This window comes from Melozone crissalis, unplaced genomic scaffold, assembly GCF_028551555.1.
Source record: "Melozone crissalis strain CALT ecotype California unplaced genomic scaffold, PUWL_Pcris_2 ptg000293l_1, whole genome shotgun sequence".
Classification (NCBI taxonomy): domain Eukaryota; kingdom Metazoa; phylum Chordata; class Aves; order Passeriformes; family Passerellidae; genus Melozone; species Melozone crissalis.
Genome location: NW_026536045.1, coordinates 609,929 through 627,870, shown reverse-complemented (window position 1 = coordinate 627,870; position 17,942 = coordinate 609,929). Strand labels below are relative to the sequence as shown.

The 17,942-nt window shown below is 51.2% G+C and overlaps 1 pseudogene; it reads right to left on the bottom strand.

Moving 5' to 3' along the window:
- Positions 1–342: 342 nt before the first annotated feature.
- Positions 343–12,908, bottom strand: LOC128949775 (olfactory receptor 14J1-like; annotated as a pseudogene).
- Between the last annotated feature and the right edge of the window lie 5,034 nt (positions 12,909–17,942).

The following is a 17,942-nucleotide window of genomic DNA, read 5'->3' as shown; positions in this document are numbered from 1 at the left end:
CCAATCTATAAAACTAGTGAGAAAACACATAACGGCATGTGATTGTCTAAAGTTCAAATTTCTGCCAGAGCAGATGAATGGCAAAAGCATCACCCACCTTCCCTCCACCCAGGCCAGGTCCGACATCCTGGGGTAGCCAGCCAGCTTCCTGAGGAGGTGTTTCCCCCTCCAGAAGGGGTCGTGCTCCAGAAGAACATGCCAGCTGTGCCCCGGCTTGCAGGGACATCACGATGCCATTGAGCTGCAGGGGGATGTTTCCCCTGTCCCAGTCCATGGCACCTTCACCGCACTGCCACCACTTCTCCAATGGGATGGGCAGCATGGAGCCACTCCCTCCACAGCTCACAGGGACCAGCGGAAGCATCTCTCCAGCTGCGCTCTCTCCTCCGTGCCACAGCCACAGGGAAACGCTCCGGGGTTTTCTTCCAGCGCCACAAGACTCGTGCCGGTGCTACTTGCTGGCTCCTGGATCCTACTGTGCACAGGGATGCATCTCTGCTGTCTCCTGGGCCAGGCAGGGCTCCTGTAGCCAAGAATGCTCCAAAAGTCTTCCAGTGATGGCCTGTCTGTGGGGTCCATGCATCAACACCACCTGATGATGTGCTGGCACTCTGTGGAGAGAAACCAGAAACCGCCGCTCAGCGAGACAAGGCTCCTGTCCATGCTCTCCCACATTCCACAATGCCCAGGCCACCAGGAGTGCTCGGAGCTGCACCCAAAAGCATGAAGACCAAGGGCCTCCAAGGCGCACGCCCAGCCAGGTCATTTCCAAACCTAGGGGTAACTCTTCTCCTTGTGTGGGTATGCATGCATGTGTGTGTGTCAAAAAAGTGAGAAAAATTAGAGTCAGAAGACTGTCCTTGAGAATCTGACATTTCTTGAATGGCAAGATGCTCTTTCAGGCCAGAAAGCTGCAGGGGCAGGGGGTTTCCTAGTTCCTGCTCCTCATTGCTGCAAGCAAGACAATGCCAGCATCAACTTGTCTTTGATGAGGCCTTCGGATTGCTTGGACCAAGCAGTCCAGGCAGGCAACAGGAGGTCAAGCCAGAGCCTGACCATGATTAAAGCTCGCCTGACTTCACGCTTGATATTGCACCAGCCAAAGACCTGGCCCACACTTTTACAAAAGGAGCCGACACCATGCTTACCCTCATCCCAGTTCTTCAAATGCTGTGTATTTGCCTATGGGCTGGCCCACACTCACAATGCTACCTGAAAGACAAAAGCAGTGCAGGGCACTCACTGGCATACAGAGATGCCGCTGCCCAGAGCCTCCCAAAGGCAGCCCCGCTGCCAGCAGTTCTGGGCCCTTTGTGGTCCCTTGGCTTCCAGCTGCTGAGACCAGCAAGTGGGAGGGCCATCTTCTCCACCTTTCATCATGTGGCCTTTCCAAGAAGGCCTTGATTTCATTCAAGCACACCATCCCATGCCATAAGCCAAAATGAGAAGCCCTTAAGAAGGGGGCCCTAAGAGGTAACCAAGGGCCTTTGCAGCCTCTGCAGTCACAGCCACCATCACTGGCAGGTCCACTGCCAGGGGCACAAAGTGTCTGAGCCAGAGGAGGAGTAAGAACGGGAGCCCGAAAACAGCTGGGGCCAGAGAGCTCCCTGGGGCCTAGTCACTTGCTAGGTGCCAGCCTTCTGCTCAAGCAGAAACAATCTCTGCTTTTGTCTTTGGCACAGAAGGCAGCCCAGGCAGAGCCAAGCCAGGCCCAGCCACCCTCACCAGCAGCAGGAACTCCCTGAGTGCTGCTGCGCTGCCTCAAAGCACAACAACAGGTTCTGCAGAGAGGCCTAAGTGCCTCTGAGACCGAAGGGCAGCTTCTGGCGCAGCCTACACCCAGACACGCACACAACACACTGCTCTGGTAGACAAGAAATGCACCCGACTTACTCAGTGTCCTCAGGCCCTGCTCCTCCCTCATCTCGGGCTGCTGGGCTGCGCTGCTGCAGGCAGTACCAGCAGCGGGGGCGAGCTAGCTGCTGCAGGCCACGCTGCTCCGGTGGCACCAGGTTGAATTGCAGAGCCTGTGTTGAGCTGGGACAAGGAAGGATTGCCCATCAGAAGGGCGGATTGCACACATGCCCCGCGCAGTGCACGGCCAGAGCAAGGCCTTGGCAAGGTGCTGTCAGCCACCGCCAGGCCTCTCCAGCTGGGGCATTTTCCATGTCTCCTTCTCAAAGGCAACTTTGGGAAAAGCCCAAAGGCTGCTTGGATCCAGCCCCTCACGGCCACCTCCATGTTCCATGTTTGCAGCTTTTCTGCAAGACACTGGCAACAAGGTAGCCATGGGGCTGCCAAGATCCAAAGAGATCAGAGCAGGGCCCTAGAGCCTCGTTGATTTCCTCCTCCTGTCTTTCCCTGGGCAATGAAATCAGCCCGGAGCTGGCATGCAATGGTCTGCTCAGAAGCCCACAGCGTGTCCCTTCTCTGATCTGTTTCACGGATTTCCCCTCTCCATGACAGTCTTTAGGGAGCGGCCCTTGGGACATGCCTTCCAGCCCTACCCAGACCCACCCGCCCTTTACAATGCAGGGCTGCCAAGCATTCTCCTCTCCAAACTCTGTTCTGAGCAGCTGGAAGTGAAGCACAGCCTGAAGCTAATTAGTCCATGGAGAGGGCAAGTCCCTTCCAGGGGTCAGTGTCTCCCTGGTTCCCTGCAAGGCTGTCAACTGCGTCTTTGGGCCGCTCCGTCCGCTGACCACAGGCAGCCTGCACTGACAATGGGCACAAGGGGCTGACTCCTACACTGAGAATCATTGAATGCTGCCTCCTGTCTGATCCCAAGAGACATTCTCGGGCCCTCTCAGCATCCCAGCTTAAATGTACAACTTCAGAACCCATTGGCCAGGGCTGCCTGGCTTGCCTGAAGCAGCACTATGTCACAGCAGGCACACAGCCGCCAGCATCTTCAGCCACCAGCAACAAGGGCTGCTCCAAAACTGGAAGCCTGGCCCTGCACCAAAGGCAGTTACAAGTTCAGCTGCCACTTACTGGCTCTGCACATTCAGGCTGTGGAGGGACAGCAGCTGGAGGCTTGATGTTCCTTTGCTCCTCTTCAGCCTCTTCCTCAATGACACAGCCAGGCAGAGGAGCTGCTGACCCTGCTGTTGATCCCTGCAGACAGACAGAAGTGAGAGAGATGGGCAAAAGCCAGTCCCTTAGGAGCTGCTTTCTATTGAGCTGGGAAAGGACCCAGAAGAAGGGCAAATCATAGACTTTGATACAAATGGCACTCTGAGGCATGAAAACCCGAGGAAGTTGGCTGAATGAGGTGCTACTCCATCTTGCTGTGCATTCGAGCTTCCCTGCTGCCTAGAAGCAACAAGATGCCTTGGAGCTGTCCCATTTGCCTTTCATCTCTTGAAAGGCTCTTCACTGGAAAATCAGCAAACAGCCAGTGCTCCCTTTGCTGTTGATGATGCCACCGGGCAGTTGGCCTTTCTTTCAGCCTCCCACGCTGGCACTCCACACTCGACTGCAACAGGCCAAGCTGGCAGAATTGCCACACAATTCTCACATGCCAGCAACGTCACAGCTTCCTTTGCCACTCACCAAAGGACAGGCTTGCCTTCATCCACGTGTCAGGTGACCTGCAGCGAGCAAGGCAAAAGGAACCAGAGGCCCTTAGAAAAGTGGCCGTGCTGGCCACTTGCACAGCACAAGGCAGTCCCAACACAAAGCATTTCCCTTTCCCAGCATGCCTCCCGGAGCAACAGCTCTTTCCCACAGCAAACAAGAGAACGACAAGGGTGCTATAGTAGGCTCTGTCTACATTTGGGCCTCTTTTGCCAAGAGAGAAATAGAAACATGGTGGTGGAAATGCCCCTTGCTCTTCAACACTCTGAGCTTCTGTTGTGCCCAGCAGCACAACCAGCATTTTCCTCTTCTCTTTCCTGCATTTTAGATAGATATTCTTTTAAATGGCATGCCCTAATTCCCATCCCTAGGCTGAAGATGATAGCCCAGCAAAGCTTCCACAAAGGGCCCCTTCCCTGTGGCAGCTCCCTGCTGAAGCAGCTCAGGAACAGCTGCTGGGCTCAGCAGCAAACCCTCCCTGCACTGGACTTTGTGCTGCATGGCCAAGGGAATCGCAGTCTTGGCACACCATCAAAGGGTCAAGTCACGCAGCCAAGGCCTCTAAGGGGCAGAATTTGGAGCAAAAGGTGCTTTCCTTCACTCCTGGAGACAACCACTGAGTTGCTAGAAGTACTTCTGAGGATCTCCCTTCAGAGTCTGCAATTTGCAGCTTGTCTTGCTTGAAGCAGCAAGCGGAGGAGATGACAGACTCCGCTGCCGTGCACTCTCTCGGGGAGGGAAGGCAACCGCTGCAGGTTGCACGGCAAATACTCTGCACCCGCCACCCAGTATACAGATGTCCCCTTTTTAGCTGATGCTGCTGGCAGGACATTGACCAAAGTGGCGGCATGTTCATGGCCATTTTGTTCCCAAATAAACTGGGCCACTGGTGTGGTATAAAGAGCAGAGTGAAGCAAAAGCCAGGTGATGCCAGCCCCATGAGAAACCTTTACTTACGAGTCAGCTGGGTCAGGTAGTAGCCCGAATAGACAAGAGAAAAGACCGTGCAAACCGAGGCACAGACCTGCCCGATCATTTTGGCAGCACTGTGCGGGTTTGCACACTGAATGCCACCCAAGGGAAGGCCCAGACTCCTCTCGGGGTGCAGGCCGTCTGCTGAGAACTCCTTGAGCACAAGGATCCTCCTGCAGGAAGCGAGTGGAAGAGCCGCTCTGGACAAGCAGGCCTTGCGCGCACTGGGACAACGCTGTGCTGCCAGCACTGTGACATGACACCTCTGGCTTGACCTCACAATAGCAGCTGCTCTGTGGCTTTCTTGTGCCCAGCAAGCCAACCTTCTGTACAGCTGATGCCACAGAAAAGCCTGGCAAGTTCTCCTCACTCATAAAGCAGCAGAAAATGTCCTCCCAGTCCATAAGGCAGTGCTCAAGGCATCCCAGGGGAACTCAGAAAATGCGCCAAGCCAAGCGACATCCAAGGAATCCAAGCAAACATGCCCTTTGCTCCCAAAAGCTTTGCCTGAAAGCAAGGCTGCTTCTTCTAGGTGGCATCGAAGCTGGTTCTGAAAAGTCTCACTTCTTCAGTGTCATTTAGGGGGAAAAAGAAGCAAAGATAATAAATTGCCAGGAGTATTTTAGGCTGCAGTCTCTTCTTGAGCACGTGCGTGCATGCTGTCCTTTGTTCTGACTCGCTTTGGAGGCTGCCCTCTCTTTGTGTCAGGGACAGGCTGGCTTAGGTCTTGACGCAGAGCTCCTGTGGTCCTGCTTGCTATTTCTCTGGCAACTGAAAGTCTCAGAACATCCCAAAGAGACGTGTGCTGATTCTTGGGCTGCCACACTTTCGTTGTGTCGGAGCTCTGGCAGCAGCCTGCAGCTCGCTGCTCTGCAATGGCCTGCAGGTGTCGAGCCCAAAGGAGCACCCTTTGGAACAGTGCAAAGCTGCAGTGGGACAGATGTTTGCGCAAGCTCCATGCTCCCTGTAAGGTTCCCTGAAGAAATTTGGATAGCTGCATCCCAGTACAAATGAGATGCCGTCACTCCCTTCTCTGTCAAAATCTTGAGGCAGACCCAGGAGGCATCTTGAAATTTTTGGAACAAAATCCTGGGTGGGAGGGGGAATAAAGTGCATGCAACTCCTCTGCAAATCAGCTCTGTTCACCCGTGGAATCATGAGCCTTGGCTTAGCTTTCTTTTGTGGTGACTCAGCACAGACATGTCATCTGATATTCCACAGGACCGTGTCTTTGAGGAGCTTTAGAATGGGCCCATCAGACTTTGGATTTATAGGATTAGATTGCATTTCCGCCATGTGGAAGATCTGAAGAGCACATGTGAGTAGGAAATAGGTTTGCCTTACCATCCCAGGACATGTCAGCTACTTTTTATTTTAAGGAGATTTTTCACAAGTAGTGGTGACTTGAAGACATCCCTGGATTTGATTGCCCATTCTGAGTCACAGTATTGCAGGTTGACTTTTTAACCCAACACTTTCAAAACCAGGGATTACCCAAATGGATTTTCTCAAACTTCTACAAATTTACCTCTGCTTTGTGAGCAAAGTTTCCTTACAGCTTTTTGATCAACTCACAGATCTTCTCATTTCCCCTACTTTGGCCTTAAGCACCAATGCACCTCTTTTTGAAATGCAGCTAAAATGCAACTGTTTCTGCTACTTTGTGTAACTTTTCTTGCATGAGATGGAAATAGTCAGTTGTGCTATGCTTTATACTATACTTCATAATTGTAGGACTGAAAACAGACCACAGGAACTTCTCCCAGCATTAGAAAGTATGTAGAATAGCATTTTAAAGATGTCCTGACAATATTCATTGTATGCTTTATATGTAACTTTATTAAATTTATACTTCAGAGTAAATGTTACCTTGCAGGATTTCAGCTCAATTACAGGAATTGATATCCAGCAGTCTAATTTTCCTGTAAGACTGGACAGGGAAACTAATAATTTAGGAAAATGTGTTTTCCACATAAATGTGCAGTACTGTCCCGTCTGGCTTATTCTTAAAATGGCTCCATCTCGTTGACTGAGCCCACAAGAAACTTAGTTTTTCTTGAAAAGAAAGTAATCTGATCCATTAAATTACAAAATGGCATCTGAAACGCCACTCCAAGGTACTATGTACTTCTAGGACCAACAGCTCCAGGGTAGATCCCTGCTGTGGATGCATCCCTCAGAATTAAAATCAAGCATCCTTGGGAATCTCAAGTTTGATTCAGAGATATTATGGTCAAAAGTCATACCTTGAAACACAGCTCCCATCAGTTTCAAAATAAAATAAAATTCTTCTATATATGTGCAATTTAGAGATGAGGAGGAAGGGAGGGAATGTACTGGAAGATTCTGAGAGGAGGAAAAAAATATTATAAAACTACACATCCTTGTTCATTATTCCACCTGAGTGAACTCCTTGCTGTTCAATTATTAGAGTTAAATTACAAAATGATCAGCCACTGTATTAAAGTTTAAAGGGTTAACTTAAGAGTTATGTTCCCTCCTTCCCATACCACTGCTCTGGGGATGGGGCACATTGTCACTCATTTCTAATAGAGTAGAGGAATATATTACTTCAAGTGAATTCTGTCCAAGAACACAATGTGAGCTATTCTAAGTAGTAATTAAAGTTGCAAGAACTCAGAAATTTGTCAGAACCCTATTTTTCCATTGCTTTTTGATTCTTGGTCCATAAATTCCTTTGACAAGCCAGATTGTACCTGGGACTAAATTTTCAAATACACTCATGTTTCAGTATGTCCAGCTCTCTCAGTTGCTGAGGGTTGGACGTTTATACATTTACTCAGACCCCTGGTGCTGAAACCAGCCTGACTCATTTCATCTCCTCATGCCCTGGCTGATCTCCCCTCTTTCCCCTTCCACCCATTGGCTTTTGTCTCCCCGCAGCCCCCTGTGAAGAGCCTGGCTCTGTGTTCTCCATCCCCTCCTGGCTGGCACTGCCAGGCTGGCATGAGGAGCCCCTCAGCCTTCTCTGCTCCAGGCTGGACAAGCCCAGCTCCCTCAGCCTCTGCTCACAGCCCAAGGGCTCCGGCCACACCTTGGAGGCCCTTCCCAGACCCTGCTCCAGCTGCCAGACATCTTTCCTGTCCTGGGGAACCCAACCCAGGCCACAGTGACCTGGATAATCCCCATCCTTGATGTCCTGGTCACACAGCCCTGGCCCCTTGTCCCCTGTCAGGCTCTGGGGTGGATCCTGTGGAACATCCTTTGGTGGAGGCTGTGGCTCCAGGTGGGCTGGGGGGATCCCGGGGGACAGGGACCCTGCTGGGCATGAACAGCATTGGACTTGTTGGGAGAAACTGTGAGGGGGAGCTGGGGCGGAGTGACCAACCCAGTGACCTGACACAGCCTGCTGGGATGTCACACAGCCCCTCTGGGATGTCACAGCCTGCTCTGTGATGTCACAGCCCAGTCTCTAATGTCACTCAGCTGGTCTCTGATGTCACACCAGTCTGTGATGTCACAGTCTGCCATGTGATGTCACAGCTGGATCTCTGATGTCACAGATATGGCCTATGATGTCATAGCTGCTCAATGACCTCACGTAATGCACTCTGTGATGTCATAGCCCACTCTGTGACCTCATGTTATCAGATGATAAATTGTCTCCACCAGCTGAGCTGACACCTGGAGCTTGTTCTCCAAAACCCCAGGCCTATGGAAACCACACAATGCCCATTGTGTGAGAAGGGGAATTGGAAGTTCAGCAGCCTCAGTGTCCTGCCAGCTCAGCCGGGCCCATGGGAACATTGGGGTACATGAGCACCAGGGACCACCAGAGAGACCCCAGGACAGAACAACACATGGGTAATGGGGAGAGGAAAAGTGGTAATGATTTTGGGGAAATTATTATCATCTGTATTTTTAGTCCAGGACAATCAATGAATTTGTGTGCAAAATACAGAAAATAAACAGAAACTTTCCTGTTCTCAGCATGCAGGGCTTTGGGAGGAGCTATCCTCTGTGCATCCAGCTGAATAAAGAATGCTGCTTCTTAATGCTATATTGGGATTAAGGAGTTATCTGTTTTTCTGAATTTTTGGTAACACTCCCACTGCCAAGGAAAGCTCTGTCTGCTGCTGTTCACAAACAGAGAAGGGCTGGTGGCAGATGTGGGGCTCGGAGGCTGCCTGGGGCACAGTGACCATGGAATAATCAAGTTTTCAATGTTCTATGAAAGAAGGAGGGGCAGCAACAAAATTTCTACACTGGAATTACGAAGGGCAGACTTTCGCCTGTTCATGATACTGATTTGGGGAGTACCAAATCAGTTACTCATTTCTTTTAAGGGAAACAGTCCTTAAAAACCAAGGGGTCCAGGAAAAATGGACACATTTCCAAAAAATCATCTTAAGTGGGAAGGAGCTGCCTGTCCCAGTGTGGCAAAAGATGAGCTAGTGAGGAAAATGGCTGTCCTGGCTGCCCATGAGCTTTTGTGGGAAGTCAGGGGAAAACAGAGGGTGCATTAACTTTGGACAGGAAGTCAGGCAACTTCGGAAGTGTTTCAGGATGTTATTAAGTCATGCAAAAAGAAAAGCAGAGATGTGAAAGTTCAATTAGAGCTTAACCAGGCCACTTCAGTGAAAAATAATGGAAAAGTTTTCTATAAATAAATTAATTATGTAAAAGTCTGGATAAAGAGAACCTCTACTCTTTATTGGATGCAGTGGGGAATATAGTATCTAAAGATAAAGAAAAGGCTGAACAGACTAACATCTTGTTTCTCTCAATTTTCAATATTAGGACAGGTTGTCCTCAGGACAAGTGTTCTCCTGAGCTGGTGGATGGGCACAAGGAGCAGAACAGACCCCTGTAATCCAGCAGGAAGCAGTTGGTGACCTGCTGAGCCTCTCAAATGCTCATAGGTGTATGGAATTGGATGGGATCAATCCCAGGGGGATGAGGGAACTGGTGGATGAGCTCCATCAAGCTGCTCTCCATCATTTACCATCAGTCCTGGCTCAGCAGGGAGGTCCCAGAGCACTGGAGGTGCCAGTGTGAGCCCATCCCCAAGAAGGGCTGGAAGGAGGATCTGGGGAACTCCAGGCCGGTCAGCCTGACCTGGGTGCCCGGCAAGGTTATGGAACAGATCACCCTGAGTGCCATCACAGGGCACCCACAGGATGGCCGAGAGATCAGAACCAGCCAGCGTGGATTTCAATATCTGCACTGATGATCTGCATGAAGGGACTGAGTCCAGCATCAGCATATTTGCAGATGACACCAAGCTGGGTGTGAGTGTGGATCTGCTGCAGGGTAGGAGGGCTCTGCAGAGGGCCCTGGAGAGGCTGGATCCAGGGCCCAAACCCAACAAGGTCAGGTTTAACATGTCCAAGTGCCAAGCCCTGCACTTTGGCCACAACAACCCCAGCAGCTCTACAGGCTGGGGACAGAGTGGCTGGACATCAGCCAGGCAGAAAGGGACCTGCAGGGACTGATGGACAGCAGGCTGGACATGAGCCAGCAGTGTGGCCAGGTGGCCAAGGAGGCCAATGGCTCCTGGCCTGGATCAGGAATGGTGTGGCCAGCAGGAGCAGGGCAGGGATTGTTCCCCTGTGCTCAGCACTGCTGGGGCAGCACCTCGAGTGCTGTTTGCAGTTCTGGGCCCCTAATTTAGGAAGGACATGGAGGGGCTGGAGTGTGTCCAGAGAAGGGCAGCAAGGCTGGGGAGGAGTCTGGAGCACAAGGGCTTTGAGGAGTGGCGGAGGGAGCTGTGGTTGTTTATCCTGGAGAAGAGGAGGCTCAAGGAAGACAAGGCAGTGTCAAGGCACAGACTGGACTTGATGATCTCCAAGGTCTTTTCCACTGTTGCTGATTCTGTGACTCTCTGAAGCTACCCTTGGAGCAGTTGTAGGATGAGCCCTGGGCCTCCTCTTCAGAAGCTCCAGCAGCCCAGGTCCCTCAGCTTCTCCTGCCAGCCCCAAAGCCCATCCTGTCAGTCCTGCAGAGCCTCTGCAGCTCCTCCTCACTGCCCAGAACAGGGAGCCCCAGAGCCAGACACAGCAGCCCAGATGTGCCCCCCTGGCCTGGGGTGCCTCTGGCAAGGGTGCAGCACCAGGCACTGCAGGAGCCTGCAGACAATTCCTGCAGCACTTGTAGGATGATCCTGCTGCCCAAGGGACGTTCCCATGGGGCCAAGTCAGGAACTGCAATGGGGAGTGGAGCCAGAGAGGAAAGGGCAAACAGGGATGGGCTGTTTGCAGAGGAAGGGACAGAAGTGGGCAATAGGAAGACATTTGTAGCAGGAAGAGTAAAGAAAGCAAAGGTGAAGCCAAGGAATTGCTCAGGGCAGTTTGGAGGTGGCTGCCACGCAGCCCTGGCTCTGAGCAACAGCATCTGCAGTGGGACAGGAAACTCCCAGCTGATGGGAACAAACTTTCTGGCTGACTGCAGAGGCCAGGACAAACCTGAGTGGTTTCCCTGGTGTCCCCCAGCCCTTGCTGGCCCCAGGGCCGATGGCATTTGTGCTCCCTCAGGTTCATGTCCCCACACCAACAGCATGGGGGTGCTCCCCCTGCTGTGTGCAATGCAAACAGGGGCTGCTGAGCCAGGGCTGCCGTGTCTGTGCCTGCAAGGATGGGGCACCTGTGTGAGCTGGGGGAGAGGCCACGGCTGCAGAGGGGGGATGTTGTTGGCAGCTCCGTGAGGACGCTCTGGGACGCTGCCCTGGGCTGTGCAGCGCACTGGGGATGGATCAGCCCCTGCTCTGCTGCTCCTTCCCCTCTGCCCCACGGCCCTTGCAGAGCCCCAGTCATGCTGTTTGCCCCCAGCCGGCCCACAGCCAGCCTGGGGCTGCTCACGAGGGTTTTCTGTGCTGAGCATTGGCCTGGCTGTGTTCTTGAGAGAGCCTGGGCAAGGAGCCTGGAGCCCCCAGGGCCTGGCCTGAGGCATCAGCGCAGCCCCAGCAGTGCCCATGGCCTGTCCCTGCTGCGGCCCCAGCACTGCCACCCCCAGGGCTGTGCCCGGCCCCGAGAGCACTCAGGCCCTACAGCAACATCAGGGCCACCAGGGCAGCGGGGCAGGGCCATGGCAGCAGCACTGGCAACACCAAGTGCTGCTGCTGCTGGGCACAGCTGCTGGGCCAGCACTGATCTGCCCCCAGCTCTGCACACAGACATTGCTGCTGCAGCTCCAGAGAAGGCAACAAAAGGGCATCTCTGCAGAAAACTCTGCTGGGAGATCATTTAGTTCCTTTAAAGCCACTGAGAGTGCAGCCCCTCATTGACACCGTCTGTGGCCACAGGGAAGATGGAGAGAAACAAAATGAGAAATGGCACAAGCAATGACATTTATTTTTTTAAAATATGTAAAACTAAAACAAGGGAAAAAAATCCCCACAACCAAACCAAGAAGAAGTATGAAAGATTACTTTTATTACAAGTTATTTGCAAAAATTGTCCAGCAATTTACTGTCCCTGAAAGCATGCAGTCATCAATCTCCAAACTGCAGCCTTGAGCTCCTGGTTCCTCAGGCTGTAGATGAGGGGGTTCAGGGCTGGAGGCACCACCGAGTACGAAACTGAAAGAACCAGATTGAGGGATGGGGAGGACATGGATGGGGGCTTCAGATAGGAAAATATGATAGTGCTGAGGAACAGGGAGACCATGGCCAGGTGAGGGAGGCAGGTGGAAAAGGCTTTGTGCCATCCCTGCTCAGAGGGGATCCTCAGCACAGCCTTGAAGATCTGCACATAGGAAAATACAATGAGCACAGAACATCCCAGTCCTAAGGAGATGGAAAACACTAGAAATCCAAGTTCTCTGAGGTACAAATTGAAGCAGGAGAGCTTGAGGATCTGTGGGATTTAACAGAAGAACTGGCCTAGGGCATTACCATGGCACAGGGGCAGGGAAAATGTACTGGCTGTGTGCATGAGAGCATTGAGAAAGCCACTGGCCCAGGCAGCTGCTGCCATGTGGGCACAAGCTCTGCTGCCTAGGAGGGTCCTGTAGTGCAGGGGTTTGCAGATGGACACATAGCGGTCGTAGCACATGACAGTCAGGAGAGAAAACTCTGTTCCAATGAAGAACACAAAGAAAAAGAGCTGTGCAGCACATCCTGTGTAAGAGATGTCCCTGGTGTCCCAGAGGGAATTGTGCATGGCTTTGGGGACAGTGGTGCAGATGCAGCCCAGGTCAGCGAGAGCCAGGTTGAGCAGCAAGAAGAACATGGGCGTGTGCAGGTGGTGGCCGCAGGCTACGGCGGTGATGATGAGGCCGTTGCCCAGGAGGGCAGCCAGGGAGATGCCCAGCAAGAGGCAGAAGTGCAGGAGCTGCAGCTGCCGCGTGTCTGCCAATGCCAGCAGGAGGAAGTGCCTGATGGAGCTGCTGTTGGACATTTGCTGTGCCTTGACATGGGGATCTGTAAAAAATGTAATAATGGATTAGCTGGGTTTGGAGAGGACTTTAAATATCCCAGCACAACCTGGGGGCACTTTACTTTCCCCCCACTCCCTGCCCAGGGCTCTGCTGCCTGGAGCTGTCCCTGCCTGCAGCTGCTTCCCTGTGCCCAGGGTTGGGCCCTGCCAGTGCTGCCAGAGCCCAGCCCAGCCCTGGGGGCTCAGCTCTGCCCTGCAGACCCCTCCCATCTCAGGCACTGGCCAGGGGCAGCTGTGGCTCTGCAGAGCCATCAGAGCAACTCTGAGGGGGCTGGAAAAGCGTCATTGATGCTGCCTCTGAGTTGTCCTGTGCTAATTTCTCTAACTGCCTGATTTCGAATGATTTCAGAAAAAAAAATTTCTCACCCTGAACTGAGAGATAAATATTGATGTGCAATTTCTCACTCAGACAACCCAGAGCAGTAGATTAATAAAGCAGGATTTCCCCTTGCATGCAGTCCCTGACTCAGTGTGCTCCCTGTATAATCTACTTTAAAATGTTCTGCAGTTAAATGCCATACTGGGAGCAGTCCTGATCAATGCAGCATCCTCCCCACACAAGGAGAACACTTCCAAGCCTTACCAGCTCTCTCCTTTTACACAGATCTTGTCTCCCAGTGCTGGGAGCAGCTGCCAGGGCTGGCTGAGAGCTGTCCCTGGCAGGCAGCAGAGTCCCTGCCCCAGCACAGCACCCTGGGCTGCAGGACCCTGCTCTGCAGGACAGCCCTGGGCACCCCTGGCTGCTCGGCACAAGAGACAATCAGAGAATGCACTCACAGGGTCTGCAGGCATTGGGATGTTGCAGCTTTAGGAGATGGCTCCAGGAGCTGCAGCTGCATTGTCCTGCAGCCAGAGGTTCCTGTGCCAAGGGCTGACAGTGATTCTGCCCCAGGCACTTCTCAGCACCTTCCCAGCCCTGAGTGATTGAAGATCTCTGTGCCTCTGTGCTGTGCCTGGGGTGGCTGCAGGCAGTGCCCCAGCCCTGCTGGGCTGGCAGAAGAGCTGCTCATCAAGAGAAATGTGCTTTTGAAGCTCTTCTTGGTTACCAGGAGCTACCTCTGTGCCAGGCTCAGCTTAGCAGCACAGACACAGGACAAAGACTTTATGAGCCTCTGGGGCTTTGTGCTCAGGCCCTGAACATCAGTCCCTGAGAGGGAGCTGAAGAAACCTCTCCAGAACTCCAAGTCAGAATCCAACTCCAAAGTTTCTTGGACTTTTAATGGGTCCCACTGAGGGACACAACTGAGAAAGTGTCCCCAGGCCCCAGGCAGAGCATTGAACTGGAGGCACTGATGACAGGTGAGGATAAAGAGAAGTCAAGTCTTGGTGCCCTGGGGCACAGCAGCAGGGTCTGTGCCACCAAGGGCTGGGAGGAGACACCTTGTCCTGAGGCCCTGGGGCCTCCTGGCACAGCCCCAGCCAGGCTGGGCACTGTCAGCCTCTTGTCCTGCCCTCAGCTTCCCCCCTAGCCCACATTCCAGTGGCTTCAAGGATCTGCTGGAAGGAGTCCCTGGGGAGCCTTGCTCAGCAATGGCCCTGGGGGCTCCTGAATACTCCCAGGGACTGCAGGTTTTTCAAAGGACTTTGGGTTTGGCTTTTGCCTTGGAGTCTCTGAGAGGTTTGTGCAATCATGGCCTCCAATTATCTGCTGTAATTAATCCCTGGAGAGGCTTTGTCAGTAACAGCTCTCAGTGGGGCTCATTAATGCTTCAAGGTACTTCAGTTATTTTAAGGTGTTTGGTGTTTCCCTTTTGATCCAGACTCTGTGAGAGGTTTCTGCAATCATGGCCCCAATTATCTGCTTTAATGAGTCCCTTGAGAACTTTGTACTGACACTCAGTGCGGCTCATTAGTACTTTGAGATATTCAAGGTTTTTAAGGTACTATATGGATTTAAGGATACTTTTAGGTACTTTTAAGGATTTTCCTTCCCACACTGAGTCTCTGAGAGGTTTTTGTGCCATCCTGGCCTCCAGTTCCCTCCTCCATGGAGTCCATGATGAGCCTGTGTTGGGTATCTTTCTCTGTTCTGCTTTACAACAAAGATGGAACTGAAAGAATTTTGTAAGATTTCCAAAAGCATCCAAACATGGGACAATTAACCATACAACAATCACTAAGAGAACGAATAGTCCTGTTTTAGCTCGACATCATCAAACCCTTTAGTCCCTTGGATTGGAAGAGTTTATTGACCTTGTCTTTGTTTTCCACGTGAAGCTTCTTGAACCCTTCCTTCAGTACTTGAATACTTTTGTGGATTGACTCGCTTTGGCTGGAAAGGTTCTTACCACACAGTTCTCAGAGTCTACACAGCCATGCCCATGTGCCCAGAGTAAAAACTCTATCGCTATTCTGCAAGGTGGCATGTCTGATGGTCTCTATGTCTGAGAGCAGGCCACTCAGTGTGAGGGAGGTAGCATTGGTTTGCTTACTTAACAGGCACCCAAGATGGTCTAATTGTCCTAAAGCTTTAGCTGCAGCCACCCAAGGTAGTCCACATTGGGGGTACTACGATAACTGGATTAAAGCTTTCAAAGCCATCTCTTTGATATCATCCAATACTTCTCTGGCGATACCTACTGCTTGATCATCTGGTAGGCTGTGTTGTCCTTCTCCACCTAGATGGTTGATTGTCAATTCCGCCCTTGCCTCATTATTAGCATAGTCTGCTATTAATTGATTTAGTAAACACTTCCATCCCCCTTCCCACAGGATGTATTCTGTAGGTGACAGCAACATGGTCATATAACATTTTAAATCATAGGGGGTTAAGACATGTGCTGTAAACATGGTCCTCATTAGGCTATTAAAAGACGGTAAGTTCTTCCTATGGTCTTTAGCTGCCCTACACAGATCCTTGATTTCCCCATAAACCAGTGGCTGATACCTGGGATTCTGCCTCCTTCTTTCATAACATATGGGGGAATTTCAAGACTATATGCCAGTCTTCTTACTTTCCCAGGGATCTTCCAGGGTTGAGGGGCAAGGTGGCTCTGAGGAATCCAAACTGTCTTTCGGGGGAGGAAGAATAACTTAGAGGAGAAACATTTGGATTAGAAATAGTGTGACAGTTGGGCTTAGTACCTTGAGCATGGGGTTATATTGTTGCCGGAGGGTGATGCAAAGGGCACTGCCATTTTGTCAGGTGTTGGGAAGGAAGGGCCTTGATCTAGGATGGCGGACTTCTGATGTGGCCTTCTAGAAGCATGGCCCAAAGTGAAGGTGGAATGATTGAAAGTGGGGGCGTGACCCACATTCATGGGGGTGGAGTCTGGAGGTTCATTTAGGGCGGAGGAGAAGGTTGTGGTAGCAGGAAGTGGAGGAGCCAAGATGGAGGGAGGACAGTCGGGTTCAGGGGCATCTGGAAAATTTTTAATGATCCACTTCACGATTGAATTTAATTTTTTCTTTGAAGATATTTAGTCATGATCAGTGAGAATTAACTTAAAGCATCGATCTACACACCTTTCTACTTTGGACATCCGGCTGCCCATTTTTCTCTTTCTCCACCTTAGGTGGAACCGCCACTGGAACACCCCAAATGAGTTATGGGATGTGGGTGTGTATTGTAAAATCAGAGTGGCAAAATGGGCAATAATTGTCCTGCGTTTCCCCAAACCCATCTGCAATCCTACGCAGGTGAAACTGTCGTTGTCCCTTGTGGATCCTGGCGGAGGTCCCTCAAAGCAATGATGAATCTGCCCGCCCGGCACAATCCAAAATCCCAGGGAGCGCTGACCTATCCATCAGGTAACCCCAGCTGACATGATTCAATGTCAGGGTCCCTGTTTGGGTGCCAAAAGACGCAATGAGGGTGGCTGTGACAAACCTTTCTGATTCCCCAACTTCAGGGCAAGGGGGGTGAAAATGAAAAGAAGCAGATGCTGGGGAAGATGAAACAGGAAAGCCTTATAAATATGATTGCCTGGCAAAAGATTTTGAGAATATGGAAACTATACGTGAGATTGAAATGAAAGCAAGCTTTGAAATACCAAGCCTTAGTTACTGAACAACTGGAAAACCATGGTATGACTGGCTGAAGGTAATCCTCTTTTGATGAAACAAGACCCTCTGCTTGCAGACAGGTCCAAGGGTCAGAGCAGACCCTACTAGCTTGAAAGAAGGGGTCCAAAGAGTAGTTTTTAGGGTTTAAAATGTAACACAGTATGGCAGTGTAAAGTTTCTTACAGGCTGTATGTAAATGCTGTAAGATTTGTATCTTGTACTACATTGGTTAGTGAAAATTAGAATATGCGGCACAGAAGATGATTTATTGTATTGTAACGGGAACTCCCCTCCTCTTTTGGGCATCCATTTTGGGCGCCTCTTTCAATCTCCTCTTTCAGGCAAGCTCCGAGCAGTGGCTGGCACCTCCTGACAAGGCCCCTGCACCCACACCTGTTGGGATCTCTAGCTGGTTAGAGTGACCCTGAGAAAAGTTCAAAGGTTTCTTTTCCAAGCCCAGCGCTTGAAGAAGGAGTCTTCAAGAAGGGCTCTTCATTTCTCCATCTTAAGGTCGTTTATTTTATATTATCTATAAAAAATTTTCTCCTGCCCTGCTGAGGTCAGCTTAGCAAGACTGTCCAAGGCATTCTGCCTGCCCCCGGGATGGTGTTATGTCTTTATACTAAAAACTACGTGTACAATGTTTACAATAACTTTCCAAAACCTATCGCCTATGTTAGACAGTGAGCTTCTGCTCTAAACCAATCTGTAAGTGCCAACATCACAGCAGAAGATGGAGGCCAAGAAGAAGAAGGAGAAAGGCTGGATACACCCAGTTCCCTCCATCTTGCCTCCTGAACCCTGAGACAGAGTAGAGATCCATTCTGAATTAGGTGAAGTGTCTAGGAGAGGTGAAAAGTCTGTGAGGCCAAAGCTGAAGGAAAAGTCAGATGCCGGAGACAGCAAGACGACAGAAAAAGAAAAACAGAAATGACCACAAGGTCAATTTGCCCCCGACCTAGGAATTCCTTTGATAAAGGAGAACTGGCG